Genomic DNA, 16,625 nt, shown 5'->3' with positions numbered 1-16,625 from the left:
AGGTGACTGGACAGAAGACCTCTTGAGGACCCTTCCAACTTTGTCTTTTGTGTTTTCTATTAGACTTGCTTGTGAAAGAAATGGAGGTGGATTGCTTTCCAACCCAAAATAGCTGCCACAACCCATGGCCAGGTGCAGCATACTCATGCAGAAAGCCAGAGGCTGGCTGGGGAATGTGGTCCCATGCAAGCCAGTTGTTTCTCCATCTGCGTGGGAACAGGCAGTTACGGGACAGGTTGATGGGTGCTAGCCATGAGAAACCTGGGAGCCACACTGACCCAGCAGGGCCTCAGCCACCCAGCAGAGCACGGCTGTGGTATGGAGGTGACCACAAGCCTGGACAACAAGGAGCTGCACAGGAAGCATCCCTGGTGGGGTGGCTTTGGGGTAACATGGCCAAAAATGGGATGTCTGGTAGTTGTGGGCATGGTAAACTTGACATCCCTCTCAGAACTACGCCATTCCAAAGCAAGGTTTTTAAGCTCTTCTGGCCTGATTGTTGAGCCTCTGCCAAGGCCACGCTGTTTTGCTGGGACCCAAAGGAAATAATCTGACCAGGTTAGCCCCATTCCTTCCCCTTACCTGGCCTGATTTCATAGATTTGCTGCACCTTTGTTGCCTCTGTTCTTGTTGCTCCTTCCCTCTCCATGTTTTTGCCTTATTTTGGCTGCAGCAGCCACAGTTGTTCATTTTATTCACTTGCCACATCCAGGGAAGGTGCCAGGAGGAGCTGGGGGAAGGGGAGCTGTGGCAGAGTGTGCAAGTGTGCATATCTGTGTGTGTGTGTGTGAGAGCGTGTGAACACATCTCTAGGGCACAAGCAGAAGCAGGCTGGTTCCTCCTTGGCTGCCTCTCCTCAGAAAGAGGAGGAGAAAGTGCCAAATATCATCTCAGCAAGGGAGCTGCTAGTCAGGGAGCTGGAAATCTTCCCTCTCTTCAGAGTTCTGGAGAATGTAAGAGTCTTATTCAAGTTTTTCACAGCTCCCCTGCATCTTCAGAGAGCTGAAGTAATTTTTCCCAGAAAGTGTGATGTTCATTAGGATGGTGAATGAGGCAGGAAACTTGCCAGGTATTTAAGACAGACCACAACCAGATGGACTGGATCCAGCTGCCAGGCTCCTCCAGAGAAAACATGCTGAACTTCACCAAGATGGTTAGGTGAGGTAGGATTACCTCCTTTGCAGTGCCTTCCTATACCACACTGAGAACATCCATGGATAGTCTTAATTTAGGGTCTGGACACTGTAATTTAAAAACTATGAGAAAATCTTCATTCTGAATGCCATCAGGAAATAAGAGCGGTAATTTTCTCCGACTGGGGAGCCTTTACAATCTTTCTCCATAATACACAATTAAAAAAAGCAAGACAGCTCTGCATGGACAGATAATACAAATGCTTTCCTCACATAAGCCATCTTGATTTATGTGCCATAAATCAAATGTGGGAGCTCAAGTCTTTTGCTAGGATCTCTGCACTGGTGGTTGTTCATCATGAGAATTTGCCCATGCAAGAATACCTCATGGCTTAGTAGTAATTTTTATTTCTGTTTGATCAGAGACAAGCAAATCTAGGCTCAAGCTGGCCTGGTCTTCCTGTTCTATGTTAGTGTGCACTATGCAATAATTTGGATTTGACTAGTTTGGATGATGTAATCTTACAGAAAAAATCCTTCAAAACCAGGATGAAGTCTGCATGAGACCTCCTGTAGCTGGTGCTGTGGGTGGCACAGACAGACTGCACTCATGCTGAGACCTGGACATCAGAAGACAGTATTTGAGACCCTGTTTTAATACGATGCGTAAAAGCAGAATGTTGTACTCTTCATCTGCATGGTTCCTTCAGGAGATGACTTTATATGTGGTCTTAACTATGCGGAAATGGCATTTCAAATCTTATAAGAAATTTATTTATTTATTTATTTATTTCCAGGAAGAACCTATCTCTTTAAACATCATATTCCTGGGATGCTAAGGCAGGCAGAATGACACAGGAGTTATGGATAGTTATTGTTTTGCCACTGCAGAGTACTGGAGAGTAAGAGCTGCTTGTGACTCCACCTGAGGAGTGAATTAAATGCAGGAATGTAAAACTTGCTGTGAAGGTATCTTGCCTTTAAGATCTTTTCACCCTTTTTTGCTTTTAACAAAAACAACCCCTGCTTTGCAAAGAACTGAATTACTCATTCCAGACTGACAGATTGCCTTCCCATTTCTGCTCTATTCTAAGCAGTTGCATTTTTCAGCTGATACCTGGAAAGAACATCGTCTCTTAAGAGGCCGCTTAGGATGGTAAGAAAATACCTGCCTAGATGAGTCACTCGGGAACAAAAAAGGAGAATGAAAGCTGGAAGCATTATGTTGCAGAAGGGTTACAGGCAAAAGAAGAAAATCAGCACAGAGTTACTGTATCCAAGATCTGCAGTTTAACAAGAAAAACATTATTTTTTAAATAAAACAAAACCCCTTGGGACAATGGAGAAATCATGGAGGGAATTTAACTCAAAAGAGTGGTCAAGCTATGGTTAGCACCTTGGAGGTTCAGGTCAGCTTGCCTAGAGGTCCGGTATGCACGTTCCATGCAGTTCTTCCTAGTTGTACAGGTGGGGTAACACTGTAAAAGAGATGGCTGCTGGTAAGTACATGTTTGTGGATGCATGTGTGTGTGCAGCACTGCTAACCCAGCTCCTGAGAGCACCAGCAAAAGAGCTTTCACTGTAAAATTCAGTGATTTTATTCCTCACAGCTGCCAACCAGAGTCTGAAGCATGACTGTTTACATGCCACAGGTCACTGCTCCCCTCGTGCCACAGGGCAGCCCCAGCTCTGGCTGTTCTGGGGTTGCCACTGGGCTGTGCTTTGGGGTTCCTGCTCCTGCCACCCAGCATCCTGTTCCCCAGCACCGTGGTCAGACCTGGATGGCAACACTTGAAACAGATTGAGCCAAGCTCTATCAAGCTGTAAGAGAGAAACAACATACCACTTACAGCAAGGTCAAAACACTTGTCCTCCTTACCTGCTAATAGGGTGGAAAAATAATTAACCAGGGGGCAGAGTGCTGACCAGCATGAGGGGAACTGGGCAGATCACTGGTATGCAAGCCAATATTCTCCATGTGTGCACCCCTGTGTTTGTTCACACTGTTTTTAAAGGTATCTTTGCAACCAGAAGGTGTTTTCCCATACTTTTTTATTAGGTTACAAGAGCCTCAAGAGAAAGTGGAAGGTCTTGAAAGGACACAGGCTCACGCAGTGGCCTGGTCTATCTCAGGTGCTCCTAAAATGACAGAGAGCTCTAAGTCTCCTGGATTGTCTGTGCTGCTTTAAAATCACCTTTTCTGAGTTACACAGCTGATTCTCACAGGAGATACCCATGGCTTTCTGGGTCTCTTATATCCAGAGCTGTAATTTTTGCCCTCAGTGGTTGTTTAAAATAAGTAACTCAGGAGGCCATGTCATTAACCATCAGCAGTAATTAACAACCTCACTTTAATAGCCCTGTGTCCCCATACAGAGTGCCCCAGAGCTGCTGGATGGTGGTCAGTCACAAGCAGGAGTAATCCACTTGCAGCGACAGTCTTGGCAGTAGCGAAACTATGTAAGTTCCATCCAGAGTCTGATACGTGTCTCTCCAGACTGGGTGTGAGCTTCCCACAGTGTGGCTTTCCAGGATCCTGGGGTGTCTGGCTCAGTAGCCAGAGGCTGTGCTAGCCTGGCCTTGCCATAGGGTGGAGATACAATTTTCCATAACCACACTGGGGTGAAGTTATTTGTCACAATTTGAATAAGAAGAAATTGTTGGTGTTCCCAGGTAGATCAGGAGTAAAAAATCAACCTCCTCCAGATGTCCTCAAGCTCAGCCATGTCTTGTCTCCAAGGCTGTACTAAAGCATGAGCAGACAATGACCTGAAGACCATCTCATTACAGGCATGTGGGAGGCATCATGACAACAGCTGCCTGCACTTATTACTGTCTGCCCCCTTTTGCACTTCCCAGTTCCATTTGCTCTTCAGTCTCAAGCCTTGAGTTTTACATGTGGTTTCAATTTAGGTTTATTCTGATGTGAAATACCAGTAGAGCTTCACTGGGAATGAACAGTGAAAACCCTGATAGATGCTTGGGCAAAATTCCTGCAGACATTAAAGCCCTGGCTATACCTGGATAAGGACTTCAGCCTTAGGCCTGTGTTTGCACTACAGCCATCCCTGTCAGGGTTGTAACCAGCAATTGTTGCAGCCAGGACTTCAGTTAAGATGGGCAGCAATAAAATAAAATATCATATAACAAAATGTCTCTGCTCATTGCAGGGACTCAGACTAGATGCCTTTCCAACCCAAACTACTCTTTTAGTCATTTTAAATCATTTTATGATTCTATGATAATCAAGGCCTTTCTCAACATGCAGACTAATCTGGAGAAATGGAGTCATGGGATTTCTTCACATACATTGGGCAGGGTGTTGGATGCCACTGGAGGAGCACGAGACACTGCTACTGGAGAAGCAAGGCAGAGGAGGTGAACACACAGGCAGGAGCAGTGGTCTGTAGGAGCTGAGGGAGCTGGGGCACAGAGCATCTCACTTGGTGCTCCCAAGGGATGCAGCACTGTCCTGTGGGCCCCTTCAATGGCCAGGGATGCAGCAGGGCCAGCAGCTGCTGCAACAGCTGCACCATAGCTGCCCAACTCTGCACCTTGGTTTCTCCCACGAACAGAAGAAACCTCTGGACACTGAAATATCACTTAATGCTCAAGCTATGGGACTGTACCAGCCTGGTTTCACTCCTACTGGAGCAAATCAGCTACTTTTATTGCAGGTCCTTCTGACTTTGCCTGTGTAGGAGTAAAGAAAATTGCTGCTTGACTTTTTCCTGTGGAGCCTGCAGTGTGATGGGATATATTTAATCTGAACAGGCTGGCTAATGCAGCCCTTTGAATCAGGTTTGGCTTTGATTAAGTTCTAGCACAGGTTTGGGGCCAGCAGATTCTTTTCACAATAGCGCTTTATGGCTCTGTACTTTAGGACTCTCTCAGGGCATGGTGTATTTGCAGCATGGGCAGCCTCAGGCCCATTCAGTGCTCTCCTGCCTGGTGTCTGGGGCTGTACTGGAGCAGAAGGCACTGGGGAAAGCACTCTTGTGCGGGAGGCAGAGGCTGTTGCTGTGCAATCTGCAGAATTCCCATGGAGATAGTGCTTGGCATGTATCTGAAGTTCACCTCCACACACCATCAGGAGCACCTCTTATCTTGCTACTCAGCCTGCAAAACTTCTTATACTTGAGTGGATTGATTATAATACAGACAGAGTGACCAGGGGGACTTCTCAGGGCCCTGGGAGCACGGGTACCTTGCTTTATTCCAGCTACAGGCTGCTTTATGACTGTCTTTAGGAAAGTTTTCCTTTTAAATGGGCATATTTGTTTGGTTTTGAAGTGGAGGTGACTTATGCAACCAAGGTCAAGAAGTCTCAGATGAATTTCTAGTTACTTTTACCAGAAGAAAAGTTGCTTTGTAAGGCATGTGACCCCAGCAGCAAGCTATCTCTTGATGCAGAAGTTGTTTGTCCTCCCTCTCAGAGTGAGCAACCTGGAATGAATGATAACGAATAGATGCTTATCCTGAAATGACTGTGAGCTGCAGTGGCAGGAGCCAAAATGGGACTTTCAGATGAGAGGTGGATGGAGGAAATGAGATGGGCTTGGCAGATCACCAGTGATCCTGATGCCTCGGGTGGTTGAGTCCCCATGCCAAACCTAGCACAGGCATCAGCAGCTCTGAGTAATGATGATTTGTGGTGAATCTGGTAGCGTGGATTTCAAGGAATAGGAGCTCCAGCTTCCCAGCAACATGCACAAATCCTGCCCTTTTTATTTTGCCAGCTCAGCAGAGACACAGAGCAGGAGCCTGGAGAGCAAGGCTGGTATTTGTACAATCATTATTGGAGGGATAGGCAGGGAAACATGATGGTGAAGGGCGACCTGTTCAAAGCATTTTTGCAGGAACTTAGATTCCTGAGACTCTACACCTGTGTCTTGCACATCACACTGCCTGTTTGAATAGCACCCTTTCGGAGCCAAACCTCTTGTGTACTAACCATCAGTGTTTCACCTGGAAGCAAATTAAAAAGCGAAGTACAGCCTCATGGCAGGAGAGGTATGGGCCATCCATAGGAGTTCCCAGGTTCTGGAACCCAGCAGTTTACAGCACAGTTTTAATTGACCCTGAAAAAAATGTGTATAGTTCAAATATCCTAATTGTTTGCAAGATTGGGGAAATACTGTTTACATGTTATTTACGAGATTGATGCCTATGAGAGTTATCACAATTTGAGTATTAATTAATTGTAAGGTGCAAGAGCTATGGGACAGGTGAAGTCTGTGAGACTGATTAAGCCTTTCTCCATGTCAGTAGCAGCAGCAGACAGAAAAAAAAAAATAAGGACTCTGACAGAAGAATTTGATGAATCCATCAAGCAGCATAATCAATCTGCTGAGAAATGAGCAAGCAGCCAATGTGATGTGGGGATGATGCCACTGGGAAGGCAAGGGGACAGCACAGTGCCTGTTGGCATGACCTGAGATGTCAGCAGTTTGCTAGTTGCTCGGGGAGCCTTGTCCCTCTCCGGGCAGCCTGCAGCTTGATGCAGCTGCCCAGCAGCCTGGTGCCTGCCAGCTTTCCCAATGGCAGGCTTTAGTGTCACCGCATTTGAAGACAAAGCCAACTGAGGACTAGCCACAGGTCAGCTTTCTGGTGTGCTCTGGGTGTTTTCTATCAGGCAGCAAAGCAAGGATGTGTGGAAGGATTGCTCAGCCACACTTCAAGCAGGCTGCTACAGGCTTGTGTTTTCTTTTCTTTTAAAGACAGAAGAGAGAGAGGATGTGTTTTGAACTTCAAAGCAAGAGATCATGGTATGTTTCTGTAGGACCTACAGTTCTGTGCTCTGCCCATGCACTGTTTGCCAGCAGTGGGAATGGACATGTGGTGATTGACTCACCCCCAGAGCTGGGCACAGTGCTAGTGGCCCACCCATGATAATGATTTCCAGACAAGGAAATCACAAGGCACAATAAAACCTGTTTATTTTAGCAGAGTGAAAATCAATATTTTCCAAGTACCTCAACACCCAGGCGGCAGTTGAGTTGAATAGTTATTTTCAGCACTACCAGAAGGCCTCGCTCTACATTTTAGACAAAGCTGCAGCCTCCCAGCAAACACCTGGGCAGGTGTGTTTTGAAAAGGTCCTTAGCTCCTGCAATATGCACAGCCAAGCTATCCATGAGATAGCATATTGGAGAGACAAACCAGCAGAACAGGAATAACCCAGCACCATCTGCCACACGAGGCACTGCGGCTGTGTACAAAAACCTCATTAGTACCTGTTGAGAGGGAGGCTGGGCCCACAAATAATCTATTTGCAATACAGAGCGTGTGTGATGCTGTCAGCATACGTGTGGCTCATGAAAAGGGGGAACTTGTCACCAGCAGCAGCTTCCAAGACCTGCAGGAGAACCGCAGGGCAGGTGTGGCACCTCCTGGGGCGCAGAGATTCACACCAAGGACCAGCCTGGGAAAGCCTGGTGACGCGTAACCTACAGCGGGGGAAGACAACACCCAGATAGGCCTCGTTTCTGTCCTGTAGGCCCATGTTGGTCAGGGTGAAGGCCAAAAGCAGTGGAACTAAATTAAAAGCAGCCACATTTCTCTCCCTTGCCCCAGGCTGGCAGCTGCCAGGGACATAGAGCCAAGCCTGAGTGCCACTGACTGTACTACACCCACCGAGCTGCTCACAGTGGCACCTGCCATGGCCCCAACAGGTCCTGCCAAATCCACCTTTGTCTCTGGTGCCCAAGGTGTGGGAGGGCCCAGCACCTGCTGTGCCAGCGATGCTACCAGCACCAGGAGGGGGCAAGGAGTGACTTGACATTGGTAGAGGGTGTGTCACTTTAGCTGTCTTCCCCCTCAGGTCCCTGTGCCTGGCATCTCCATGTGGACACAGTGGTGGGGTTCTGCTGTCCCCTTGGGCAAGGGGCATTTGGGGCCCAGGTGCCATTTTGGGTGGGGTGGGGGGTGTGCAACAAAGGTGGTGGTGCTGCTCTGGGGGCTGCAGGGAGAGAAGAGTTATCTCCCTGGCTCTCATTCTCCTTCCTTCCCTCCTGCTCACAGCTTGCTAGGAGCCAGCCCAGGGACTTGGAGGGAGGATTTGTGCCTTGGAGGTGCAAGGACTGAGCTTGGGCCCTGCCAACTGCCATGAGATGGCTGTCAGGCATGGTGGGAAAGATCTGCATCCAGGGTCAGCTCCTGCTCCCAATTGTGGTGAAGACAAGCTTGTGATCTGCAGTGGGCACTTCTGTGAGGCCAAAACTTGTTAACATTATTATTTATTTATTGCTTTATTTTTAGCTGAGCATTTATGTTTGTGTGATCTCTCCTGCTGGGCAGCTCTGTCTCCTCAGGGAGGTCTAGAAGCAGGCATGGCACAGTGAAATCCCAGCTCTGGGGGAGACAACACTGGGCAGTGGGTGGGGTCAGGAGGATTGGAGGGGGAGAGGATGGCAACTGAGACTTCAGAGCAGATACAATCCAGATCTCTATATATATATATAAAGTAATTAAACAGAGGGAGGCAGAATTAAAAGGTCACTTCAGGGCTGCCACGTGGTAGCATCTTTAAAGCTATCATGCAGTGCAGCCTGGTGTAAGGGCACAGATCTATTACGGGTTATTGCATGACAAGCTCCCTCATTTTCTTTCTCCAGACAGTGAAATACAAGGGTCTAAAACAGGAAACCAGTTTTCCAAACGCAAGGCCCTGTGAAGGGAGAGGGTGAAGGCACAGTGCTGCAGCAGCCACCTGGCTGTGTAACCCAGGGAAGAGAGTTATGTGCTTCCTTGACTTTGCTCCTTGCCTCAGGGACCCTGCCTGTCCCCAGGGCTTCTCCTGGGAGGAAGAAGCGATGGAACAGGGCTATAATTGTTTTCTTTTCTTTTTAAAGGAGTTAGTCCAAAGAAGAACTGGATTGTGTCTTCCTCTGCTGCTTGTTAATTTCCTGGGATGCCAGCTGCCTCCCTCCCCTGCCCTCCGCTTTTGCATTCTTCTCTCTCATGATCCCATTGTGGCATTGTATCCTCTAACACTGACACCCAAGGCTGCAGCTTGCTCACCGAATTTCCTGCTCTTTCACCTTCCCTTTCCCAATGCAGCCTCTTGAAAAGTTACTTCTCAGTTCAGGTACCACCTTTGCTTCTCTAGATACCTTGTTCATCCATTTTCTTTTGCTTATGTGTTCTCTTGCTTGTTGGTTGGGTCAATCACAGGCCAAGAAATGGCAAGGCACTTTTATCATGCCCATGTCAGCAACTGGGACCTTCCAGGTAGCATAGGATACTGTGCTTGTCTGAGGAAGGAGTAGGAATTCAATCATTCCAGCTGTTTCTGTCTCTTGAAAGTCCTAAGTCTGCTGTCCCTTTTTAGAGCCTGGAGCAGTTCTATGTGGGTGCAGTTTCTCTGCTTCTCAGCTCGCTCTGTTTTGAAGCTAGATGGTTTCAAGAATTATAGCTGGAAAGCATTGGAACAGGCAGGCATACTTTGCCTCTCTTCACACTTATGTTGCTTGCACACTTAGAATGATTTAGTTCATTTAGCATTTTGAATTCCATACAATTTTAGGAGCACAGGGGGATACATTAGTCTGAATTATTTCCGGCCAAACAATTCTGCTGTGAAGACTGCCAAGGCTGCTCGAGGTGTGCTGGGGGCAGAAAGCTCACTTCACCACAGCTCCAGGATCCACATCTTTAGCCCTGGAGAAGGAGTTTCTATGGAGACATTGGCAGTAAACAAATGTATGGCTTCTCCAGCCTGTGCATGCACTGCAGCCCTGCAGCCCAGCCCTGCCTTTGGCAGGGGCTGATACCTATAAACCCCACCCAGCCTGTGCCCCCTGCCAGCCCATGGCCCTGCTGCCAGCAGTGCTGCCTTGCACCTTGAAGGTAGGAGGTAGGAGCAGGTAGGAGCAATAATTCCCAATATTTTAGCTAGGGGATGAATTTTGAGGGGTCCCAGCATGGTACCATGCTCTCCTGGCACAGCAAACAAACAAAACTTCCATTAAATGTTTGTGTACATATAGCCAGGGAGAGCCACAAAATCCTACACAAAAAGAATCCAGTGGTTTCATGCTTCTTCCCAGGGTGCCTCCAGGCTCTATACCCCACTCCTGCATCTCCCCAGGCTGCAGTGCCCATGGCTGGAGACCTGCACCCCACCTGACAGCGCTGAGCATCCCTGGGCTCCAATCCCCAGGTCTGTGGGGAACTAAAGCCCCTCCTGTGAGTCTTTGAACCACTTCTTCCCTGAGATGGCTGAGCAAACCAGAACATGAGGAGATGACGTTCAGTTACCTTCAGTTGGGTTTAGAGTCACGTTTCCACTCCCTTGTGATGCCCCAGCAGAGTTTTCCTGGTTTATTCACAATGGGCAGTTTATGTATGAGTAAAATGTGTGAATTTCTCTCATATGACAGTTCCAAGTACCCCAGCCAAATATTGCTTGTGTAATAACCAGAAACTGTGCTGTAGCTTCATTGTTTTTCCTGTTAAGGCTTCTCTTGCTGCTCCAAGTCTGCTCTACATCCCCTCTTGGACTGCAGCGATGCATCATGCTGGGCTGCTCAAAGGCTGCTGCTTCTCTGGGTAGTGCTGTCTGTCACCCAGGTCTAAAGCTGAGGCCAGAATATATAAAATACGCTAAACATTTTGCCATTATTAGGCTAAAGAGTAAATGCAGCCACCAGTAACTTTGATCCCAGAAGACCAGCACAAAACAAAGCAGGGATTCACCAGCTGAGTGCACATCCTTATTTTTATCATGGTATCCAACAGAGCAATTGCTAATGCACCTGAACAAAATTTGACCCATATTGATTTCCAGATTCTGAGCTGAGCTGGCTTAGGTGCTGGCTGCAGCTTTCCAGCAGTACCATGCCCTTCAATCTCAAAGTGAAACAGAGATGAAAGAGGCCCTTAGGATATTGGTAACACCTAACTGTTGGAGACAGGGAAGTCAGACCGAGTCAGCTTAGTCACTGGCCTTGTTTCAGCTTGGGCTTGTGCTTTATGGAAGGACAAGGGAACAGGAAAGTGGCCATGGGGTGCTGGAGATGTCTTGGGGAACAGCAGACATGCCCCATGCTGTACAGACCAGAGCCTGCTTTGCCCACAGCACTGCTTCTGGTTAATGGCTGGTGCAGCTCCAGCCACAGCTCAGCCTGCCCGGGAGTGAGGGACCCTGGGTGCTGCCTCACCATGGGCACTCACACAGAGGAGCTGCACGGAACAGAGGCCACGTCACACTGAAACACCCTAATTCTTGCTCAGCTGTAAGAAAAGGTTATTTGAGCACTGGATGGAAACACCACGTGCACCAGAACCAGGGTGATAGCATGGTTTTAGACACCCATTCCTACCTACCCTACCTGAGATACAGGACTTGGCACCTGGTGGGATTCTCAGCCAGGCCATGACCCTTTAGGGTTCCTCATATTTTGGGATTGCAGCAGGGCTATGGCTTGATAACTCAGTATGACCCTCAACCCCTCTCACCCACCCACTGTCCATGGGTGATGGGTGAGTGGCCCCCACATGTTCCCCTCCAGCCCAGGCAGAGGCTGCTGCTGCTGCTGCAGGTGAGTGCCCCACTTTCAGCCAAAGGAGTTAATGAGGGTGCTCTGCTCCTGTTTGCTTTTCTAGTTCCCTTCCTTTGAGAGTTAATACATACCTGCTCTATTTTTTGCACAATAACAACAGCGCAGCTCAGGGGAAATTTGCACGAGGTAAAAAAAAAAAAAAAAAAAAAAAAAGACTATGTCAGCCAACTGCGGCTTGTTTTATTCACCTGAAAATGGGTGGAAATTGGAGGATTGCTGGCACAAGTCCCTCCTGGGTGTGCCCTGCTCCTAGCAGCACATAGGCTCCGCTGCAGGCAGCTCCCATGCCCAGCTGGCCTAACCCCGAGTGACCAACTCACCATCTTACATAAAGGCACTTACTGAATATGGGTTATAAAACTCAGCTTATTGGTTTCCAAGAGACACAGCTGTCCCAGCAGCACAGCCTGCATACGACACTCAGCTGTCCTCTAGAGAAGAGGCATCTTCTGATCAGAGAAGTTGCCACGGCCAGTAAGGGGGGGTGGTAACACCTGACAGGTAAACCAATCTGGAGGAATCCCTGTTTCCTAGCCTTGTGCCTTGCTGGCAGAGATATTCTGAGCAGCTGCTCCCAAGAGGTCATGGCAGTAGCCTAGGCCAAGTAACCTCTGTTCTCATGGGACCACTTCAAAACCCCTTGGTTTCTTTAAACTAATTACTGCTATGAGAACTCAATGGCAAAACAAATTTGTACAGACCTTGATATTGCTGAACCCTGGCTGTGCTGTACAAACAGTTCCAGTGAGTGAGGTTAGGAAAGACTGCTACTGTAGACCAAGGCTAGATATACAGGCCTTCTTAAACCAGAGACCTCTGGCAACATGAGAATAATCTTGTTAGAATAATATGTATTAGATACGGTAGGTAAAAGAGATGGGAGCGTGAAGGGAACAGGTATTTGCTCTGCAGAAATACAGTGATTGAGGAGAGACCCTGTGATAAACTGTGTGAGTCAGAACATGAGCATCTCTGCAGCACTTAGGGTGGGAGCTCAGCTCCAGCAAACGTGGGTTATTTGGGTTCTGCTGCTGTTATCAGCTTGGCAGCCTTCAGAAGTGATGCCCAAGCTGTCAAACACGGTGCAGAAGTGTTTTCAGCTTCTCTGAGGGCAGGATGCAAAGAGAACGGAGCTGCCTTCCTGGAGCCTGCTGCTGGTCACTGCCTGGTGCAAATGCAGGCTCATGCTGCCTCTCCACAGCGACCGGGGGGACTTTGGGGCTGGGACCAGTGTGCTCTGAGTAACCCAGGGGCTCAGCTGGCTGAGGGAAAGGCTGGATCACAGCCCATTGCCTCGCTGCAGAGGTGAGAGATGCCCTGCCTCTGCCTCAGCACCTGCTTACGCAGCAGCCCAGTGCCGCTCTCCTCGCCTGCGAATCAGAGCCTGTGACTGCGACGAGCTGATGCTGCCCTTTCACCCAAAGCTGCGTTTCCTTCTCCAGGTGAAGGGAGTGTGTGCTAAACTGCTGCTGCCCCACTTTCCTCAGGAACATTTACCAAGGAAAGATATACTTGCACATTCCCCTGAGCTTGGTGTTGTGTTCCAGAAAGCCAGCAATGGACCCAAGATCATTCTTAAGAGCTGCCAACAGGATGGGACCTCCTGCCAGCACCTCCTGGCCCCATTAAGCCAGAGGGGCTGTTCTCTGAGGAACTGGTCATACAGGAGGATGAGTTCCAGCCACATCTGGAGCCCCAGACTGAAGATCAGATAACCACAGGAGGGACTGACAAATGGAAACCACAGAAAACGGAGCTGGCAATGTCTTGGAATACCTTACTGCTTATCAGGCTGCTGCAAGGTAAGATTGACACTGACTGTGTCACTTTGGACAATCTAGCCAACTTGGTTTTTTCTTGGTTTTTTCATAGCTATTTATACAGCACTATTACTGACTGCTCTGCCAGTACCACACCAGGTTCACCACGGCCCAGGAATACCAAAGGAAGGTGGATTTCAGTGGCATTTTGTTCTTTTTGCATGAAGCATTTGTGGTGAGGTTTCTTCACCAGGGCAGAGAGACCGGCATCTTGGGGTCCTGACCTGATGCTCCAGCAGAAGCACTCCACAAGCTCCAGAGCATGCCACCATGTGAAAGCTCTCCAATGAAGGCAAAGGATAAAGGGATACTTTCAGCCTCCTCTGCTTCACTGCCTTGAGTCTGAAATATGTATGTTGCTTAAGCCCTATTTGCAGCATCTTGTCCATGTCCATCATGACGCAAATTGTAGCATTCAGCAGAGCTTTTGCCATAGAACAGGAATGCTTTAATAACCCTATTTGATGCTGATGCTCTGAACCCACTGCCTTCCAGCACACCACACAGTGCAGGACCTCCAGCTCCATGCAATTATCAGGAGTACTGTGGGATGCCAGCCAGAATGCTGCATGTTCTTCTGAGATGCTGGTGTGTGCCATGGGTGCTGGTTCACAGAGCTGTGCTGTTGTGCAGCCCATGCTGGGGAGCTCATGTAAAATGAGCTCTGAGGCAAAAGGAGGCTGTGAAAGGAGGGAAGGGCAGGAGGGAAAGTCCTTGCCTCACTGCAGACTCTGGTTGGCAGCACACTGGCTGGGTGGTTGGTTTGCCCTGTGGATTTGGCTCTGTGCTTCAGCCATGTAGGTGAGGTCTTCCATGGTTTTCAGAAAGATGGAGGGATTTGGGCATGCCCTAATAAAGGGAATTTCTTGGGCACCCAAGGCACTGAGGGGAAGGAAAAAAGGTAGTATAGTACTGGAGAGGTATGGGGCTGGAAAGCATCCCTGGCCCAGGAGCTGTGTGAGAAAAAGAAGAGAGGGAGAAAAGCAGAAAAAGTCGAGCAGGTGATGGGCAAAAAGACAAGTTTTCTCAAGGGAGTGGGGCCATGAGGGTTTTCTCAGCAGAGCAGTGAGCTGGGAAGAAGAAAGGATGAAAAAAAGGATGCCAATACACCAGCAAGAGCAGTGCCACTGACACATCATGGCAACATTCAGGGAATTTGGGCAAATCTCAAAGTTGTCATGTTCAAGAAAGAAATTCTCTATTTATTTAGCTTTGATTAGTAGTAAAGACCACAAAGGTCTTGCATCACCCTGACAATTAATTTTCTGAGAGTCAAATACATCCAGCATTCCTAAAATCTAACATTAAACGAGGAACAAACTAACTCAGCTGAGGCAGCACATGAATCAGCCATGAGCACAGCATCCCTCTGCTCCCCTTCACTGTGTATGGAGCACAACCTCCAACCCTTCTTAAGCACAGCAAGCAGCCAGCTCCCATGGGAGATCTTAGGTGGATGGGGAGCAGTGCAGCCCACAGGAGCCCTTGCAGAGAGTGTTGCCTCCCCTGCACCTTTGGCTAGGTAAAAGAGCTGAGTTATAATGAAAGGGGTGTCAAGCCAAAATTTTTGGACTGTTACTATCTCCCAGAAGATGCCAAAACTCTCCTTCTGGTTTGGAAGGACAAGCTGGTCTATCCACCTCTCCTGCCCAGCCCTATGTACCCAATGAGAGGAGCATGTCCTTCTTAGTCTGGAGGTATGCACCAGCTCCAGGTTCTCTTACACGCACGAGAAGTGGTTGGTGCTGGATGGGTGATGGTGTCACAGGATACCTGATTTCAGAGCTGTGCCTGGCCAGGCTGTGCTGGTCCTGGCTCACCCCAAAAGCACTGTGTCACACAGGCCAGACCTTGTTTACAGCTCCTGGGACAGTCAGTCAGATTTACACCTCTGACCCTTGGGCTCGGAAAACCTGGCAGTAGCCCTCTAGATCCTGAAGTGTGGAAGCAGGGACCAGCCCTCAGTGCCACCATTAGCATTTTGCAGTTGGTCTGCCAGTGACCAGGACACAAGCTCATTTATTTGCTGCCTCTAACTGTCAGACAGAGCACCTTAACTTCACAAGCCCAAGGCAGTGGGGCTGCTACATGGAAATTGGAACCAAGTCATAACTTCAGATATCCCAATAAAACCTTAAGTCTCATTTTCAAGCATCTGACAACATTCTAGGAGTTTCTTGTTTGATATTTCAAACACTCCAGCAGTTTGTCACACCTTATGGCCTAGTCTGTTTTTTCTGCCTTGGAGTGAAATGCAAGGAGCTAATCACAAACTAACACCAGCCCTTTGCTGGGAAAAAAATGTTTTACACACAGCTCCTGAGGATCAAGAGCTAGTGGTCAGCTACCTAAAGGCTTGCTTGAGAGAAACTGGTGATCTGCTGCTCATGGCCTTCCTGGGTTTTTTATATAGTAACATGGTACGAACAAATGGGGTCTTCAGCTCAGGAACTCCCCTGGTTGAAATCCCCCATGGGCATAAACCCAGCTTAGGTACCATCCATCACCTAAGTTGGCAGGAGCTTTGCTGCTGAGCCAGGGATCAGGGCAGGGATGACCACCAGCATCTGTGGAGGGCTTGTGCTTTCCCCTGTTGATGGACCAGCAACTGAGGGTGTCCTGGGGAAAATGAAGGAAAGCAGTAAATCCAGCTTGCATGAATGTCAACCCCTGATAGTTTCATCACTTCAAATTTACATCAGGTTCTAATGAAGCAGTGATGGAAGAATGGGGTTGTCTCTCTCCTTGAGCTAGATCATGTGTCCTTGGAGGGGGATTGCATCTCCTTTTGCCATGGGACCACAGGGAGTATGCCTGGCCCTGCGCTGCAGGGACGGATGCCTGCGGAGCTGCCGTTAGAGACAGTATCACAGTAACTGGTTTCCAGAGACTGAATTTAGGTTTGTGTAGGTGGTATTTCCCAGCTGTGGGTGTCTGGTGTTGCTACCTTCCCACAGGGTTTCATATGTGGAATTAACCCCTCCACCACCAAACAACGAACTCAGCAAGCCCTCCACTGCTGGCTGGGGCCACTGCACAGAGCACCCAGTCCATGGTACTGGCACCCTGCCCTGCCATGGGCACCCAGTTTCACTAGGGCTTGCTCA

General features: G+C 48.6%; 1 long non-coding RNA gene across 1 annotated transcript; it reads left to right on the top strand.

The window, feature by feature from the left end:
- The first annotated feature begins 1,124 nt into the window (after window positions 1-1,124).
- On the top strand, window positions 1,125-2,614 carry LOC136301510 (uncharacterized). The gene is made up of 3 exons (XR_010723889.1): window positions 1,125-1,158; window positions 1,931-2,102; window positions 2,228-2,614. It is a non-coding gene; the product is annotated as an uncharacterized lncRNA (long non-coding RNA).
- The last annotated feature ends 14,011 nt before the right edge of the window (window positions 2,615-16,625 follow it).

This window comes from Chamaea fasciata, unplaced genomic scaffold (assembly GCF_029207755.1).
Source record: "Chamaea fasciata isolate MVZ Bird 193981 ecotype frontalis unplaced genomic scaffold, bChaFas1.0.hap1 SCAF_1, whole genome shotgun sequence".
Classification (NCBI taxonomy): domain Eukaryota; kingdom Metazoa; phylum Chordata; class Aves; order Passeriformes; family Sylviidae; genus Chamaea; species Chamaea fasciata.
Note: the sequence above shows the minus strand (reverse complement) of the source record. Positions and strands in the feature narration are given on the sequence as shown.